Genomic DNA, 19,880 nt, shown 5'->3' with positions numbered 1-19,880 from the left:
TAAGTATGCCGCATACCGTATTTAATGGCTCCTAAGGTATACTGGTTTTTTTCGGTTTTTTGTTTTAGTTTTTATTTTACAATCTTCGACACTGGGATGCTTCATACGAGATGAGATAAGAGGCATTATGGATTCGTTGACTTGGCTGCATTTCCACTTTATTCCTGGTATATAAAATAAAGGTCTAAAAGATTTGATGAAATACAGTATATTCTTTTTTTTATCTATTAGGTATTTTATTTTTAAAAGATAATAAATTAAAAAAACTAAATTACACCTTTTATCAGCTGGATAGGCTCAGTCTTATTTTGTGTGTTATTTAAAATAAAGACATGAAAGGGGCGCCTGGCTGACTCAGTCAGTAGAGCATGTGACTCTTGATCTCAGGGTCGTGAGTTCAAGCACCACGTTGGGTACAGAGCTTACTTAAAAAAAATAGTAATAAAAATAAAGACACGAAAGCACATACTCTCAGGTACAGGTGATAAATTCAGAGGTAAAATATGCCTCCATCTAATTCAGTTCATGATATAAAATCAGATTCTAATAAAACTAAAATATCACTGAAACTCTAGCTTGGTTTTCATCCAAATATATAATCACTGCCATGATCTCAGATTCTCCTCACCTCCACCTTTTTTCCAGTTGGACGAAGGGAATGCAATCGGATCGAAAATCATTTACCTACAAAAGCAGTCATTAGTAATCTAGTAAAATGATTATCAATATCCATAACATTGGAAATTATTTAGTCCCTAAGTAATCCAGCTTGTTCCAATCATCTTGAAAAATGATTTTATTTTTTTAAATGACTGGGTTCTAGAGAGTCAGAGTGTTATCTTTCATTAGCTTTACCCTAGCACCTCAAAGTCATGGGTAAGCGCTTGAATGTGGACTCTCTTATTTCTGACTATTCTTCCTCCCTCTTCCCATCCCCTCCCCCCACTCAGATTTTCAAAGGAAAGCTACAAATGGGCTCTGGGGTGTGTGTATGTGTGTGTGATCCGAGTGAAATCAACAAGTACCAGGGAGGATGCTATCTGGATGGAGTGGGACAGCCCGGCAGTGGCAATGTATGCATCTCTATTTTCTTTTAAAGAGCAATTATGACTTAATGTGGTAAAATTATATCATTAAACCTACTCAAATGGAATAAATTCTCCTTCTGATATGCATTTAGAAAGGCAGTTCAGATTCTATCCCTAAAATGTATCTATTACATTTTTGTGTCTACCCGCCACTTCTCTTTTTACCATGATCCTTGAGATAAGTTTCAGACAGTCTGGCAGGGGCAGAAAAAAACACACAACAACCCTGAAACTCGATACTTATCTTACTCATCGAGACCTTTGTGATCCGTTACTGAAAATTAATACTTAACTATAAGTACATTCTCCAACTTCCCAAAGCACAAATCTCTAACATCTTTCTACATTCTCTACAAAGACGATATTGCAGTTTCCCCTCTTCGTTTAAAAAGCACTACAATTTAAATTAATGAGTCAAGTTTATACTCAAATGAAGAACGGTCACATGTATCTTCTCCAGTTATGACTCTTTACCACAAATACATCAGAACTATCTTCTGTAATGTAGTTTTCTTCTAGCTCAAAGCTAAGAATTTGGCGTGGTGGGGCTGCCGTTTTTTTAACCTCAGCTTTTTGGGAGTTACCCTGGATTCTTAACGCTTTGAGATTTGGAGAGAGAGAGAGAAAAAAAAAACAAAAAACAAACAACAAAGGCACAAGGAGGTCAAGAGTGGGCTCCAGGGTTTAAAATAAGTGACAATGTTGCAGATGTGCTCCCTGCTAGGTAGGGGCACAGACTTTGGTGCATATCACACGTGGGTTCACAACCCTGCTCGGCCACTTGTTACTGTGCACAGGCAAGTTATTCCAGTCTCCCTCTCCTCAAGGGCCAGATGCAAACAGGACTACTTAGGGTGCAAACTTGTTGGGGGGTTAAGTAATACATCCAAGCCCTTGAAAGCACAAGCTCTAAGCGGCTGCTGTTAATGCCACCTTGGACTGACTTTCTGCCAAGACCTATACGAGTTAAAGGGGCAGCGATTAGCACACAGGCTTCGGGACTCCTAACATCATAGGAAGGGTGCCTAGTTCAGGCTGGGAACAAGGTTGGGTGGAGAGAGGATCTGCGAGTGTAGGAAACAGGATAGGGAGATTCTGATTTTTACACATCTCTGTCCGCCCCACCCCAAGACCCAAAAGCCATTATGTCTGTCCCCTCTCACATTTATACCAAGGGGGCTATAAAAGTTACCATGTGGGGAGAACACAGGAAGGAAAAGTACAAGGGTGAGGGAGATGGCCACCTCCGCATGGTACAGAAAGTCCAGCCCGGTCCAGTCCTTGGGCAAAACAAATCTCTGCGTCTACTTCCAATATGACAGGTGTGTCTATACAGTCTTGTTTGGCACAGAGCTCATGAAATAGGTTCAGTGATCTTGGTCACACCGTACACAGCCAGCTGGCCAGGGAACCAACGACATTTGGAAGCAGCAGGCCCCTAGACGGCCCTGCTATCCCAAGGACCAACCTTTTCCCATGAGCCTATTTTACAGACAACAAACTTGAGGCCCCCCAGACCTGGTGATAATCAGAAAGAGAACTGTTGGCAAAATAGTCCTAGAGCAGGGTCCCCGAATCTCCCTGGATTTTTTTTTCATGTTTACTTATTTATTTTGACAGAGAGGGAGAGAGAGAGAGAATCCCAAGCAGGCTCTGCATTGTTAGCAAGGAGCCCAACGTGGGGCTCAAACTCACGAACTTTAAGATCATGATCTGAGCCGAAATCAAGAGTCGGATGCTTAACCGACTGAGCCACCCCAGCACCCCCTCCCCACCACCCTTCCCCGGGCGGTCTTTCTAGTACACTACCCTGGCCCCTTCTGCAGGCTGGCATGTAGCTTCACAACAAATTGTGCTATATTCCAAGTTTTGCTCTACTGCGCGGCCCTCGTGGTGTAAACTCACCCACAGGCTACCTCGAAGGCACATGCTTCCGTCAATATCCCAGGAAACAAGTGAGTTCTGTCCTCCTGTTTCTGCTTCCTCACATCCCCCAAGCGGGGGACACCACATACTAATGACAGCCTTTGACAAGCCCTCCCGTATGCCAAGCTCCACCTAATGCTGATTATTTTATTTATCAGCACGTTATCTGCAGCTTACTGATGGGGAAACTGAGGCATGGCAAAGCTAAACAACCTCGCTACGAACCCATGCCTAGGAAATGGCAGAGGCGGGTTCTGGTTCTAGGGCTGCAAAGTCCCTGGGCCCTGAAATGCTGCTTCACTACTGCCTCGTGTTCTACCCACAATCCTTGTACCACCACAAGCCCACAGCGCTCCTAGTTGTGCTTCCTGCTTCCCTTCCCTCCAGGAAGTGGAAATACAAGCCTCAGTAACAGTGTCTATGGTACACAGAACACGAAGATGACCCTGGTGACCCATATATCCTTGCATTACGCCTTCCCAGGGACTATGAGCAGGACCTGTGACTATGACAGAATGTCACTCTCCTGGTTATGCTGTAAGGCCAAAGGTATTATGCAGATGTAACGAATGTCCCTAACCAGTTAATTAGGAGTTAATCAAAAAAGATATCCCATGGTGGGCCTGGCCTAACCAGGTGAGCTTTTTAAAAGAAGGAATGAGTTCTCCCTGAGGGCAAAGACATTCTTCTGTCGGCCTTCAAGAAGCAGGCTGCCATTTGTGGAGAAAGCCACAGGCAGGGCACACTAGGTGGTCTTTAAAAGCTCAAGGCCTTAGTCCAACAACTGCAATGAATTGAATTCTGTGAATTCCAGACAAGTCAGGAGATTCAAGGAGGGCTCCAAGCCTCAGAGGACGTCAGGATCTGCTGATACCTTCGTCTCAGACTTGTGAGGCCTTGAGCAGAGGACCCACTTAAAGCAGGTCTGGGAGCCATGGAAACTAGAAGATAATAAATGTTTGTGTCTTAGGTACAAAGTTCATGGTATTTTGTTACACAGCAACAGAACACGCACACACACACACACACACACACACACACACACAATCCCTTAGGGTACACAAGTGGGTTCCACAAAAGGCAGTCTGAGACAGTTCTACAGACTTGAGGAAGTAATTTAACTCTGAGACTCTGTTTCCCCACTTGTAAGGTCAGACATGCTGCTAAGAGCTGTCACAGATATACAAAGTATTTCACCAAGTGCCTGGGATGTTAACTGACAGTGAAGAACATTAGCTTTTGTTATTGCCTCTGCATCCCTGTTCCCTGTGCCTCAGTTTCACTCTCTGAACAAGAAGGATGGAGGGGAAAGGCTCTGAGCTTTCTTCTGTTCTGATGTACTCACAGAGCCCCTGCCTAGCATTCTTCCCGTCCCTTCCCCTTCCCCGCCCATGTGCACACAAGCAGGCATTCCCACTCACCCAGCTCCCTGGTGGACCCACCTGAAACCAGGACGCTGAACTTTGTCACTGAGTGTTTACAGTTGTTGTCACGATTCAGATAAGCACATCCTGCTTTCTGTTTAACAAGCCGTTAAAGGCACAGAGGCGGACGTACCTGGCCAGTGGGGCACACTTGCTGAAGGTGCCCCCCACCCACCTGCGGCACCACTCCGCCCAGCTCCGGCAGGCCACCTGCCGGGACCAGAGCTCCGGGGAGGGAATGCGGGCAAGGGCACGCAGGTCAAAGGGAGCAGAAAGCTGGCACTACAAAGCCTGACTCCAGCTCTTGTCAATTCAAACCCTTACCCTGAACTGAGTATTCCCAGGAAGTCTTCAGAATCTGCAAATATCTCCTCCTAATGAGAGTCAACCCATGTCTCAACCAGACACAGCCACATTTCGGCTTTCCAAAGGAGCCTGAAGGTGATGACCTTGGACTAGACTGTCCCACCATCATCCCCTCCCCACATAGGTGTCTGTACCTCAGTTGGAAAGAAAATACTACGTGGATGTCTTCTAATTCTCTTGATTAAACGTGTGATGAATGAAAGATACCCATCAGGGAAAGACCCGGCTGCATCTGCTGGCATGTGGGTGTCTCACATTAAGGTAAAAGGAGGACTCCAGCACGAGAGAAACAAACTATTCAGAGCTCACCTCCGATCAAAGGTAATTATTCGAAGACACAGTCATACATGAGGAGAGCACACATCTGCATCACAAGTAAGACAAGTTAATGAAAGGACTGACCATAGTGTTTAAAATACGGCACACTTTACTTTCTAAAGGTGTGTTTTCAGAAGCACTGCAATAAACATTAATAAATAACATTTATTGAGCCCCTACTATCTGCCTATCAGAAACAGTATACTAAGTGCTGTAATAGTTGTGCACACATGAGACAAGGTGCTCAGGAAACCGAAGATGTGTCACTGTCCAAATATTGTAGAATGCTCTTTTTCCCAGGCAATCCCATCTTGGAATTGCTTAAGGCTGATTCAGGCTGTAACGGCCTGAGAACCTAGGTACTCTGAAGAAAGCTCTGAAACCAGGATATACTTACGTCCACTGTACAAACTAGGAAAAACATGCTGAGGGAAAATACCTTAAGGATATGCGATAAAATCATGAGGGTAGATGCCCATGAAAGGCATGTTTCCTGTGCACAATCATTTGCTTTTGGTTCATCTGTTGTGTTCTCTATTCACTGGTGGGTGATGACGAAAAGAGATGAAGCATGTGGCTCTGGAGTCAGGCCGCTTGGGCCCAATGCCCAGCCGACCGCCCCCCCATGAGCTGTGTGACCTTGGGCGAGTCGCCGCACCTCACAGTGCCTCACTGCTTCAACGACCACATGGAGACAACACTAGAACATTCCTTCTGGGGCGGTTCTGGAAATCCAGTGAGATGACTACACACAGCGCGGGCTGGCGCGTAGCTCTCTGGGAGCGGGGGCTATCCCGATTCCGTTACTAGGGGCTGGCAGGACCCCTGCAACTGGGCCAACGGGAGGAGCTTTTTCGTTTTGGCTTTGTTTTTATGCTTGCAATAAATTTCGAAAATAGAGATTCTGAATTTGTTAACTTGGGATAAATACAAATATTCATTTATTATAACAACACGTCTTTTAACATTACTAGGACAGCGGTGCATTAGCCCACGCCTAACCAGGAGACGTTCAGCTGGGTATTATTCCCTTTATACAGGTGAGGAGCCTGAGATTCAGAGCTCGTGGTGCTGACAGACCAGCCAGAGAGGTGGGAATGGAACTCAGGTTTGCATCAGTGCAAAGTCTGTGTCTTTACCGTGACACGTATTCTCAAAGGTCACTTACGGCATGAAAAGGGCATATTCCTGAGGGCGCCTGGGTGGCTCAGGTGGTTGAGGTCTGACTTTGGCTCAGCTCATGATCTCATGGTCCGTGAGTTCAAGCCCCACATCTGTCTGAGATACTCTGTCACCCCCTTCTATCAAAAATAAATTTTAAAAAAAATTTAAAAAAAGGAACAGACCCCTGGAAATGTACATGAAGTACCCAGAGATTGGGGTTCAGTCTTATACTGAAACTTCTGGTTTGGTGCTAAGAGAAATATAATGCATGCCACATAGCTAATTTGAAACATTCTAGTAGCCACACTTAAAAAATGTAAATGAAATGGATGGAATTCATGTGAAGCACATTTTACCTAATGTGTATTTCTAAAGTACTATCACTTCAACATGAAATCAACATGGAATGACCAATGAGATCCTGTGCATTGTTAAGACACCATACTGATCTTTAAACTCTGATGTGTATTCTCCACTTACAGAGCATCTCGCTGCACCCTGGCCATTTTGCAAGTGCTCAAGAGTCACATGGGACCAGGGACCGGACCCCGCGGGCCAGTCAGTGCGGTGCCAGCAGCCAGTTGAATACCACAGAGCACAATCATTAGTTCCAGCGTCTAAGCATTCAAGTGGCAGGCCTGTGACTTAGGGACGACTCGGGCCATGGGCCTTCCTTTCTCAGGTACCATCCAACATCCACACGCTTAGCTGCAGAGACTCAATGATAGTCTCACGTCTAATGTGGAACATTCAGGGCCTGTTCACAGCAGTGGAGCCTGCACGACTCCAGACACACTTTCTTGCGTGATGTCAGGGATAACATGTGAAACAGAAGTAGAGTGGATAAGACAGCGCTGCCAGTGCAGGTAACCATGACGCAAATGGCTGATACATTTTTCCCCGTGGGCTTGTGGACAATCAACGACAACAGGCCCTTATTTGCTAAATAAAAACAGCTTGACCGTGAGCCTCCTTGGCTCGGCTTGGCTCGGCTGGGGGGCTCGTACATTCCCTGGCAGACAGCAGCCTCTCCTGTGGGGGGTGGACACAGGCCAGAGAGAAACATTTAATTGCAAGAGGAATCCTGAGGATCGCTGAACGACTGAATGATCACGGAGAGCGAAACATCAAAAGGAAAAAGGGAATCAGCTCCGGAAAAAGGAGACATTTTCAACAGAGGATTGATTGTATTACCTGGGGACCCTGCTATCGAAGACTGGACGGGAGGAACGGGTCTCCTTCCATCCCTGTCTCCGACCCTCTCTTCCTTCGCTCACTCAACACCTACTTGGCATCCAGCACCAAGAAGGTGCAGAAAGGGACACACTCTTGCCAGCCGCAAAGGCCTGATGGCGGAACGCCCACCACCCTCCCCACCCAGGGGGCTCTGTGCTTCAGTGAAGGGGCACAGCAAGGGGACAGAAAGGGAAAGACTTTTCAAAACAGGAAAAGTGAACTGAGCCAGGAAAACAAAGAATAAGAAAAAGGGAAGTAAAGAAGCAACAGATATTTCAGGGCATGAGACCAGCCTGTGAAAAGGCATGGAGTCTTCAGGGAGCTGCTGGGAATTTCGTCTTTTCACGGTGGGATGGAAAGTGCCGATGAAACTCTTACTTACTGAGCAGAGGCCAAAGCGTGACAAAAAAAAAAAAACAAACCTGATTTTAGTGCCTACAAGTTAGTTTAACATCCAGAATTCGTGAAATGGGTGAGAAAAAAGGCTGACTGTGTAAGATTCTGACATGTTTCTCTACACAGGAAGGCCAGGAAGAACAGAAAGGAAGGTGGGCCTCCAGGGCGGCTCAGGTCAGCACATCTGGGCCTTGTTTATCCTACGGCAGCTAGGAGAGGTACCGGCCAATAAGGCTGAAAAGCAGGGCAACAGGTGGATGTTCTGATCATCAAATGACTAGGGAGAACCCAACTTTAAGGTCTAGACTGAAGAAAAAAAAAAAAAAAAGACTGGCCTGGTTCAGGGCTGGACAGGGTAAGCATAAATGAGCAGATGAGCTGGGCATCAAAGCAGAGGATGCCATCTTTGGTTAATCAGACCCACTGACTTCAGGTCTGGATCTGACCTGGGATGTGGACTACCCAGAACCGAGTTAGATAACTGACTAAGGGATCGATTTTCCAAGAAGTTTTGCAGTGCTGGAGCACAAAGCTGGGAAGGTTGGGGAGACAACAGGGATAGGAAATAGTCCAACAGAGAAAGGACTTGAAGATTCTGAGTGCCCCAAATTCTGAGGGCTTTTTAAAAAATCATCCTCTAGCATAGCGAAGGAAACAGTCAACAAAACTAAAAGGCAACCCATGGAATGGGAGAATATATGTGCAAATGACATATCAGATAAAGAGCTAGTATCCAAAATCTATAAAGAACTAATCAAATTCAACACCCCAAAAATAAACAATCCAGTTAAGAAATGAGTAGAAGACGGGTGCCTGGGTGGCTCAGTCAGTTAAGCATCTGCTTCAGCTCAGGTCATCATCTTACAGTTGGTGGGTTCAAGTCCCACGTCGGGCTCTGTGCTGACAGTGCAGAGCCTAGAGCCTGCTTTGGATTCTGTGTCTCGCTCTTTCTCTGACCCTCCCCCATTTGCTCTCTGTCCCTCTTTCAAAAATAAACATTAAAAAATTTTTAAAAAGAAATGGGCAGAAGATATGAACTGACATTTCTCCAAAGAAGACATACAAATGCTTAATCAACACATGAAAAAATGTTCAACATGACTCATCATCAGGGAAATACAAATCAAAACCACAATGAGATACTACCTCACACCTGTCAGAATGGATACAATTAACAACTCAGGAAGTAACAGATGCTGGCGAGGATGCAGAGAAAGGGGAACCCTCTTGCACTGCTGGTGGGAATGCACACTGGTGCAGCCGCTCTGAAGAACAGTATGGAGGTTCCTCAAAAAGGTAAAAATAGAACCACTCTACCACCCAGGAACTGAACTACTAGGGATTTATCCAAAGGGTACATTCATCCAAATGTTGTTTCAAAGGGGTACATGCCCCCCAATGTTTATAGTGGCACTACCAATGATAGCCAAAGCATGGACAGTCAAATATCCACTGACTGATAAATAGATACAGAAGATGTGGTATGTATACACACATACACACACACACACACACACACACACACTGGAATACTCTTTGGCAATGAAAAAGAATGAAATCTTGCCTACAGTGATGTGGATAGAACCAGAGCGTATTATGCTAAGTGAAATCAATCAGTTAGAGAAAGACAAATATCATATGATCTCACTCATATGTGAAAATCAAGAAACAAATTACATGAACATAGGGGAAGAGAAGGAAAAACAAAATAAGACAGAAACAGAGAGAGGCAAACCATAAGAGACTCTTAAATACAAGAAACAAACTGAGGGTTGCTAGAGGGGAGGTGGGGGTCATGGGCTAAATGAGGGACAGGCATTAAGAATGGCACTTGCTGGGATGAGCATTGGGTGTTGTATGGAAGAGATGAATCAGTAAATTTGCTTCTGAAACCAATACTAAACTATATCAACCAGCCTGAATTTAAATAAGAACTTGGAAGGACAAAAATAAAATAAAAAGTAGTCCTCTGGGGTCAGGAACAAAATAATACCAAAATACTAAAAATAAGGCAGTGAAGAGGTGCCTGGGTGGCTCAGTAGGTTGAGCATCTGTCTTCTGCTCAGGTCATGATCTAGCGATTCATGGGTTTAAGCCCTGTGTCGGGCTCTGTGCTGACAGCTCAGAGTCTGGAGCCTGCTTCAGATTCTGTGTCTCCCTCTCTCTCTGTCCTACCTGGTTCGAACTCTGTCTCTTTCTCTCTCAAAAGTAAAGTAAAATAAAATAAAATAAAATAAAATAAAATAAAAGGCAGCATGAAAAAGTTCATCCCTGAAAGAGAAATATTACCCACTCACCTATATCTCCAAAAGGGAGAAGTTAAGGCTGAATCACTGAATGTGAATATAACAGTTGAGGGGCAGAGCTGAGAAGACTTATGGAACATTCTGGACAAATTCCTTTAAGCTATTCATTAAACAGGAGGAGAAATGGCTGCCAGCAATATTAAGTGTATTACCCAATGTCACACAATCAGCGGCGTTAGGAAGATAAGAATGTCAATGTTCTGATGTCAAGTTGTTCTTTCACTCCTGCCTTCCATTAAGAGGTCACTGTCACCTGCGTGCTAGTTATGCAAAGGCAGCTGAAGAAGGCAGACAAGCCCCCTGTCTTCATGAGGCTTCCATTCAAAAGTAGGAAAGACAAAAAAAGGGGGGGGACAGAACCAGGGAGCACCTAAACAAACAAAAGTGGTGAGTGCAGAGCCCGAGCGCTCTGGGAGCAAATAAATGCAAGGGATATTACAGAGGCCAAGTTCAGATATATCAGGAGGTTCCCTGGACTGCTCCCTCTGAGGTACTTGTGTTAGGTGTGGGTGAATAATGTAGATAGCAGAGCAAGGCGGGGGTGAGCAGGAACCCCCGAGGCATCCGTTAACTTAGTAATCAATGCACACACTCATTTCACTACCCCCACCCCACATACTCTAGGCAGAGCTGTTCGTATCCACTACAGACAGTGGAGAAATAGTCCTCCCATAATATACTATCTTAACACTGTAAGGCAAAAAAAAAAAAAAAAAAAAAAAAAAAAATGAGGTCATAAGTACAGAGAACGGATTGGTGGTTGCCAGAGCTCAGGGTTGAGGGGTGAGCAAAATGGGTGAAGGGGGTCAACAGGGACAAGCTTCCAGTTATAAAATAAATAAGCCCTGTAGACATAACATATAGCACACTAACAATAGTTAATAATACTGTATCGTGTAGCTGCAAGTCACTAAGAGTAGATCACAGAAGTTCACAACACAAGAAAATAAAATTGCAACTATGCATGGCAATAGACGCTAACTAGACCTACCGTGGGGATCATTTTGCAATGCATTCAAACACCACATCGTCTTGTACACCTGAAACTGCTGTTACCTGTTACGCCTCAACAACAAAATTTTAAAACAAATAATGTAAGAGAATCAATTCTAAAAAGGGTCCTCAAATTAAAATACAGATAAATGCAGGATTGAAAGTTAAAAGTCATCTGACCCCTGGATTTCACCTTCAGCCCACAGACCATGCTTCAAAAACAACGTAAAAGATTATCACACATCCAAACAAGGTGAGCAAGTAAAGGCTGGCTTGAATGCGGAAATAAACAATTGAAGACTACTTAAAATTTTTGGGGTGGCACCTTGGGGGGCTCAGTGAGTTAAGCATCTGACTTCGGCTCAGGTCATGATCTTGCAGTTCATGAGTTCAAGACCTGCGTTGGGTTCTGTGCTGATACCTCGGAGCCTGGAGCCTGCTTGGGATTCTGTGTTTCCCTCCCTCTCCCTGCCTCTCCCTTGCCCCACCCCTCTCTCTCTAAAAATAAACAAACATTAAAAAAATTAAAAAAAAATTTTTGTACAAATCTACTGGAGCTCAATTTTGTCTACCAAAAAACTCAAGAGACATGGGTGAAGATCTCTTTCCTGATTCCAGGTTTTTCAGAAAACTGTAAAAGGTTGGAGAGAATCCAGGGAGAGGTTAGGGGGATGGGGGGCAAATGGAGGGGAAATGGAGCTTTTTGGGAAAGGTTACAAGGATCAGGATGATTCTGCCTGAACAGGAGGCCACAGGGTGAATTATCGTAACTGTCTTCAGCCTATGACAGGGCATTACAGAGGAGATGCCAACACTTTATCTTCACAAGCAGATGGGACCGAGGAGATGGTCTACAATAGCAGCAGGAGTGTGTAAAGGAATTCTGGGAGCCATAGGGAGTGAGTTCTTGTTTTTTTTTTTTTTTTAATTTTTAATGTTTTATTTATTTTTGAGACAGGACAGATCATGAACAGCAGAGGGCAGAGAGAGAGGGAGACACAGAATCCGAAGCAGGCTCCAGGCTCTAAGCTGTAAGCACAGAGCCCGACGCAGGGCTCGAACCCACGAATGTGAGATCATGACCTGAGCTGAAGTCAGACGCTTAACCAACTGAGCCACCCAGGCGCAGAAGTAAGTTCTTGACTGGACTGGATTACACTACTGTAGAATTCCTCCCCGTGGAGAGCATTTTTACACAAACAACACATTCTCTTTGATCACAACAGCCTTATTCTAGGTACAATGAGGTGCAGGTGGCACCAAGTGACCTTCAGTCATCCTTCCCATGGTATTTCAACTTTTGGTTCTTAAGTGTGGAAATACGGCTTTATTAATATTCCATTTCCTGCCCTGGGCGGGGGGAGTGCGGGGGGAGGAGAGTGGGGGGGGCGGAGTGGGGAGTAAAAATTTTAAGATATATCAATATCTCATCCAAGGGGGGGTTTACCAATGACAATGTTTTATAATGCAGTAATAAGGATGCCGCTGATCACCTGATTTTGTTAAGAATGGCAGGAAACGTAAGCAAGAGAAACAGCAGCCCTAATTAACACAATTAGGCAGAGAAGAAAAAATTAGGCCAAACACAAGACGCTCTTCGGTCCCAACTCTGCTGAATTACAGATGGAAGGCATAACGGTCATGCGCATGTCCTAAGTTCACGCTGAACTCCGGGATTCTCTTCACTTCCTTCAAGAAGAGGCATTTACGGCAGAAGGCTCAAGAACCAATAAAAAAGGTAATTTCACAATATCTCTGCTGTGTCCCCAATCATCCAAAGGGCCGAAGGCAGCTCCGTTCCCACTACATTGCACTGCGCTTGCCACCCGGCTGGTTTTCAATTGACACTGCGTGTACTTTTTTTTTTTTCCTCCTCCCAAGCTGGGTCTGTTGGGGTTTTGGAAAAAAACTGCAACTCCACACTGGGCTGCTGGTTGCTGCTTGGGCTGCGATCAAAAGTAGGGGATGATTTACGCTCCTAGAGAAAGATGGGCTCGGCACTGGCATGAGGCACGGTTAGGATTCTGAAAGCCAAGTACAGTTTACGAAGGAAGGGGTCCGAAGCATGGGAGTAATTGGCCACTGGGCCACTCGTATCTGTAATTCTGAAAAGTGATCCTGATGAGGAAGTTGTGATTGAAAATCAAGCGCTCACCCTTTGCTGGCATTACGGGAAAAGAGGTATTTCCATTTCCATTCTACAGAATTCTAGAATGCCGGCTGCTCCAAGTGGGAGCCACTAGCCACGTGTGGCTCTTTCAATTTGAACTAATTAAGATTCAATGAAATTAAAAATTCAGTTCCTCAGCGGCACTAAGCACATTTCACGTGCTCAGGTACCACGCTGAGTAGTTGCGACTGTACAGGACTGCACGGACCAGTGAGCATTTTCCACAGAATAGTCTACTGAGCGCCTCTGTGCTACAATACTAATGGCTTGAAAAGTCAGCCACCACAGATCTAGAAACTAAGGCCCACACTGAGGCTGCCTGTCCCAACAGCGAGTGGTCATCTCTTCCCCGATCCCCTACACTGACGCAGCTTGAACTGGAGAGGTCTGAGAGGTGACCTGGGATGAGGCGGAGGGCCCCGGGAAAAACTAGAGAAGGAGGGGTCTAACCTGAAGGCATTTAACAGGAGCAAAAGTATAGGATGCCAAAATGGTCCAGAGAGAGATGTGGCAGAAGCAAAGGGAAACAGATCATTTTGTGGACTCAAGGGGCAAACTGGGAGGACATTTTAGAAAGGTCTAAAAACATGTACAGTCAGAATGGAAGAGGAAATTAAGGATTGATTGTCAAGGTTCCTGTTTCAATTCTCTTCCCATTCCTTTGTAAGTAACAAACTGACCTACAGAAGGGTTATAATAGCAGTTTGGTGGTTTTTTTGCCCCCTAAAATTCTGGGGAATTCGCTGAGCTCAGCTGAGTGGTTCTTCTTCAGCTGGGCATCAGTGATGCAACAGCATTCAGCGGGAAACTCCTCTGGCCCGCCAAGAGGTGGGCAGCTCTGCTCTTTTCCCTGGGTGTGCATTCCGCTCTCCCAAATGTGGTCTCTCGATACCTAGACATCTAGGCTAAACTCTGAGTGGCAAGTGTGTGGCAGGAAAACTTGGGAGCAAGCTGCCAAGCCTAGAACTGGCCAATGTCCCCTCTGCAGCATTCTATGTCCTCCAGCAAGCGAAGGGGCTGCCTAAAGTGAATGTGGCTGGGGATATGGATGCCAGCTCTAGGTAAAAAGACTGGCAAAGGATGTGTGGTCATTTTTTTTTTTTAATCACGAGAGAGAGCATGAATGGGGGAGGGGTAGAGAGAAAGAGAGAAAGAAAGGAGAGGGAGAAAGAGACAGAAACAGAGAAGGAGAATCACCAGCAGGCTCCACCCATGAACCCCAAGATGACCCAAGCCAAAATCAAGAGTCAGACACTTAACTGACTAAGCCACCCAGGTGCCCCTGTGGTCATTCATAATCCATCACATTCCCCCCCTACCAAGCTAAGGAATACTAATGAACTTAGTAGGAAACAGAAAACAAGAGAAGAGAGGGATCAGAACTGTGTGTTAGGGAGAAAAAACAAGTTTGGAGAAGTGGAATCAAGAAGAGAGAACTATGTACAGCCAGGGGCACCTATCAGTGAAGGCACCAGGGAGAAGAAATCAACATTTCTGGTCAGAGTACATTATTTTCCCAGATCAGAAAAGCTTGCTAAGTAAAGGTAAATTTTAGCTCTGGCCCCATTTAGAAAAATCCCTACCTGCAGTTTACGTTCAGATTCAAAAAGAATAATGATAGTCATGGGCCCATCCAAACAGACGCCAAACACACAGTCAAATGCACCTTAAGTGCTTTTTAACCTGGTTTCAATCATCACTTAGAATTTTTAAAATTCTGCTGAACAGGTAGCTCCCCTGAATCAGAAAGTTAAACAACATTTACCATTAGCAAGCCATTATTTGGAAAGCTGAAACTATATACTAAATTACAGGGTATAAGAGATACTTAGTAACTGAACCCTGGCCAAAATAGTAGGACAAATGTAACTAAATACTAGCTTGGAATTCTAATTAACCATTGCTTCCCACAGCCTTTGTCTTTACATCTCTTTGAAAACAGACGTTATCAATATGATCCTTTCGGAGGATGAACCTAAGTGAAGGAAGAGCCAGAAACTTTAAGACATCTGATGTTAAGACAGTGGAGATTTTTGGACTAACTGTCTGCTCTAGCGAGGTACTTCCTGAGTTCCTGCTGCAAGTGCCAGAGATAAAGCACGGCACGTGACAGAGTCCCCATCTTGTGGAAATGTACACTCAGCGGTGAAAGTCAAATTATAAGCAAATCCATCTAGGATAATTTCAGCTCATGACACATGTCCTATCTCAGATCAAAATGGGGGCGATGAGATGGTGATGTGATGCAGGGGCTAGGGGACAGTCTTCCCTAAGCTCTCCGACTGGCAGCTAGAAACTGAAGGGCCACACACGTTTGGCACCTGCAAGTTTTACCTGATCCATTAGTTTTGTAATTCCTTTCCTCTTTGAGGTCCCTTTAAAGCTCTTTTAAAGGGTCATTTTAAAGTTCTGAAGCTGTAAGGAACTGGGAGGAGGTGGGGTAGGGTGAAAGCACACAGTTCTTTTAGAAGCCCCGGAAATAAGAACTTCCTAAGCTATCCACTGCTACTTATCAATAGATGGAAAAGAAACAAGGTGCACCTGGGTGGCTCAGTCGGCGAGGCGTCCGACTTTGGCTCAGGTCATGATCTCACGGTTCTTGAGTTTGGGCCCCGCGTTGGGCTCTGTGCTACAGCTCAGAGCCTAGAACCTGCTTCAGATTCTGGGTCTCCCTCTCCTTCTGTCTCTCTTAAAAATAAATAAACATTAAAAAAAAATTAAGAGGAAAGAACCTAAAAAGCTTCGTGAGGAACACAGTGTCCCCCTTACTTACACATGGTAATTAACTAGAGCACTGGATGGTGAGGTAGGAGACCTTATCTACTAACAGTCTAGCTATAGGAGACTTCAGTTTAAGGGTGGATTCCTCCATTTATACTTTTCACATTTCGTAAGATCTTCCTGGTTGCATTTACCACGACAATACCTACTGTCATTACCCAAGGATCACCAGCACATTACAAAATGTACCAACGCCAAAAGAAAGAAATTCAAAGAAAAAAAGGCCGCCGTGTGCTCTATATTCATACACACAAACAAATATAAACGTAAAAGAAACAGTTTCTGAGTTAGGGGACTTTGAATGCATAGAATATTGGCTTCAATAAAAACAATATACACGAATAACAGTGAAATTAGTAGACTGCTTCTAGAATCTTTTTTTTTTTTCTAGGCACACCTACGGTATGTCTTTAACAGATCCAGGATACATCAATGAAAAACTGAGGTGCCAATGATTTGCAGGCTAAATTAATGTTAAATACTTCAAAGAACTGGACAAATAGGTCGGCAGCAAAAATTTTATGAGTTCACTTCCTTCAAGGGAACTTGGAGAGCGGGCTTTTATTGCTGCGAATTCTAGTCACCCCTTCTACTCCTCAGCATCTGTTTGAAATATGTAGTAGACAATTGCTTTTTTGGCTGTGACTCAGGTGGTGGAAACAGGACAAACAGACTACTGTATATAAGCTTTCCTCCAGCAATGAAAATTTTTATTAACTCTCCCGCATAGCAAACGTGGCGGCTGCTCAGTGCCCAATCTCCGCAGCCTTATTGAGGAATCTATTTATGAATTCTGGTGGTGGCCGAGCAAGAGGTGACCATGTTGAAGCGGGTCGACTCCAGGTTTCCTCAACATTTCAGAAGAAGCAGGGAAAACACCACCGCCAGCAAAATCTTGTGTCCGTTCAGTTTTATCATTCCGATGTGTAAAACTCCAAGTTAAATACTAAATAGGAGCTTTTCACATAAATATGTCAGTCTTGCCACAGAGGCCGGCCAAAACAAACAAGTCCCACCGTGTGAAGCTGCAGACTTTTCATAGAAGCCACGCACTTGCCCGTTTTCAATCAGTGTTTCAATTTTCTCCCAAGACAACAGAGATGTTAGAAAGCAACCCAGGGATAGTGGTGAGGAAGAGCTTTCTCCCCTTCGCCATGGTGACTGGGGGAGGCTCAAGGGCCGAAGGTCTGCCTGGCCAAACATGAGTCTGTAAAATGCTGCCTAGAAAAAAGCTAAATCCCATCCCATCAGCCAGACCCCCAAATAAAGAAACATATAGGCCTGGACTAGAAATATGCACGGATGTATCCTGAGCTGAGAGTGCCGAATTTCAAGAGTAAAAGGAGACTTGACTCCAAAGCACAACAAAGCACACTTTGCTGGAAGCAGTGACGGTCGTTAGAAGAGAAACTGCCTAACCCTCATCTCCGAAGACGGACACATTTTGTACAGAGTCCATTCGCAAACCGGAGAATCGCTTTCATCAAAATCATTTGGCCGAGACGGCTTCACGGGAGAGCACATACTTTTTCACGGACCTGTTCTGTTTCCTGCGAACAAACCGACTGCCCATTTCTTTCTCTGAGTAAAGCTTACTTTCTCCCTTCACTTGAAAACTAAGATAGGCTTTATCTTACAACAAACACTAAACTTCCTTTGAACTTTAGATTCATGCTTCCCACCCACCCGGCCCATTACACTTGAAATTATTTGCCTCTGAAATTATAAAGTAAAGGAAAAAGTAAGTGGCTGTGATGACTCCCGTAACAACTGTTTTTCTTCCTTAAGCCAATTTACAGAGCCTTTTTCCTAGTTGTCCCCAAATGCAGATTCTTCAAGGAATATTTCAGGCATTTAAACGGAAAGTGAACTCCCATGAATTTTGGCAAAAATAATGGAAACAAGGACTGAAACAAAAATATCCAATAAAACACTTTCTCTTTCCTGAAAGAGATGGAAAGGAAATAAAACACACCCTGAAAAGAAAATGATTTTATAAAACGTTACTAGGAATAGCTTTCACCAAATTGAAAGGGAGCACCACTTTTTTGGGGGGTAAAAAAAATAAGAAATCAAAACCTTTCCCAAAGACTGCTCTAAAATCATCAGCACCTCACAAATTTTTTTCTGTTGCGAGAACATTAAACTCAATTAGTGTTTTCTTTCATGTTCAAAAAATTAAGAAAGGAGGCCAATTCTGCCAAAAGGCCTTTTTAATCATTTCAAATAAAAAATAACTAAGTCACAAAGAACTAAGCAGACATGTCAAAAGTGGCACAAAAGAGGGCACGTACTGACTGCAGCCTAACAAAACAGAAAAACCAAAAAGCCAAAACACCTTGGCTGGTGAATCGACAGGGCACCCGTCACAGAGGCACCGGATGCAACCAGCAGGTGATCCAGAAAGTCCTGAACCCCTTGGAGGGCTCTGCAAAATTCACACGGGGAGGTGGGCACCGGGGCTCCTTCTTCAGTCCCTGGCCTGGGGCACTTCCTCATGACAATTTGCATTTTCTACATAGAAAATGAGAAGCAGCATTATCTTCAAGCAACTGTGTGTGGCTGGTGGTCACAGACCCACTGTGTTTGAGCAACTGATGTCAATCTCCTACTTAATAGCAGGAAAACATGGGACAAAAGACTGGGGAGGTTGCCGGACTTTGACAATGAAGTTCCCTGAAGGAAGGGCTTGGAGTTGGAGGACTCCCCACGGTCCAGTGACCACCCCCGGCTCAGAAGCATCAATGTGAAAACCATGTAGAGGAAAGAGAGCCCAATGCTAAGTTCCTCCTTCTCTCACTTGCCACGTGGCACAGTCTCTGCACAGGGCAGGCTCCCGGGACCCAAAGGCACACTCCCAGCAATCCAAGGCGGCCCTTGCCTTCAAGAAACTTAGAGTTTTACAGAAGAAGGCAAACAGAGGAGGGGCAGCACAAGAGAACCTGGACAAGTGCCATTCGGGGGGGGGGGGGGCAGGAGGACATCCAGGCACCATGAATAAACCATGAATAATGCATGCCACCTGGTGACGCGTGATCGTCCCATTTCCCAAAGACCCGCACAGTTGCGTTCCTTAAACTTTTCTTGAACTCTGTGCAATTAAACAAATTTGGCAACGCAGGCTAATTTTGAAAGGCACTCCCTGGGAATTTAGTAAAAGTTTAAACAACTTGTTTACATGTGTTTGGCCCATCTGTTTAAACAAAAAGTTTATTTTAAGAGGAGTAAATCTTGGGTGCAAGCTCCCTTTGTGCTTGAGACCACTACTGACCTCTTATCCAGCTCCGTTTCCCTAATCTGCATTCTAAATCTCTTCTGTAAACAAAACTCGAATAACAACTTTTTATGATAAATGTCGTACACCTCCAAGATGACAGCTGCAAAATAAACTTGACTTTTATAACCAGGAAGCGTTCTAAACATACAGAAAATACTTTTTTTTTTACACTGTTCCCTTCTAAGAAACCACACACAAAGAATGTTTTGTGTGTTTGCGTGCAAATGTCTGTATGTGTACACACATGCGTGTGTGTGTGTGTGTGTGTGTGTGTGTGTATGATCCCAACGATCATTCTGAAACGTGTGCATTCCCATCATGAGCCAGTGTTTTCCAGCCCCATGATGCCCTCACTTTTGATTGTGGAGATGATGCTGAAGTGCACAGAGTATTTACTGATCTGGTTATCTTGTTCTGTGACAGGCAGAATCAATC

General features: G+C 44.6%; 1 protein-coding gene across 6 annotated transcripts in view; it reads right to left on the bottom strand.

Annotated features, from left to right (window-relative positions):
• FOXP1 (forkhead box P1) overlaps positions 1-19,880 on the bottom strand; it is a 383,317-nt gene that overhangs the window by 192,026 nt on the left and 171,411 nt on the right. The window lies entirely within an intron of this gene.

Source organism: Suricata suricatta, chromosome 12 (genome assembly GCF_006229205.1).
Source record: "Suricata suricatta isolate VVHF042 chromosome 12, meerkat_22Aug2017_6uvM2_HiC, whole genome shotgun sequence".
In the NCBI taxonomy this organism is placed as follows: Eukaryota; Metazoa; Chordata; class Mammalia; order Carnivora; family Herpestidae; genus Suricata; species Suricata suricatta.
This window is presented reverse-complemented; position numbering and strand designations above follow the sequence as displayed.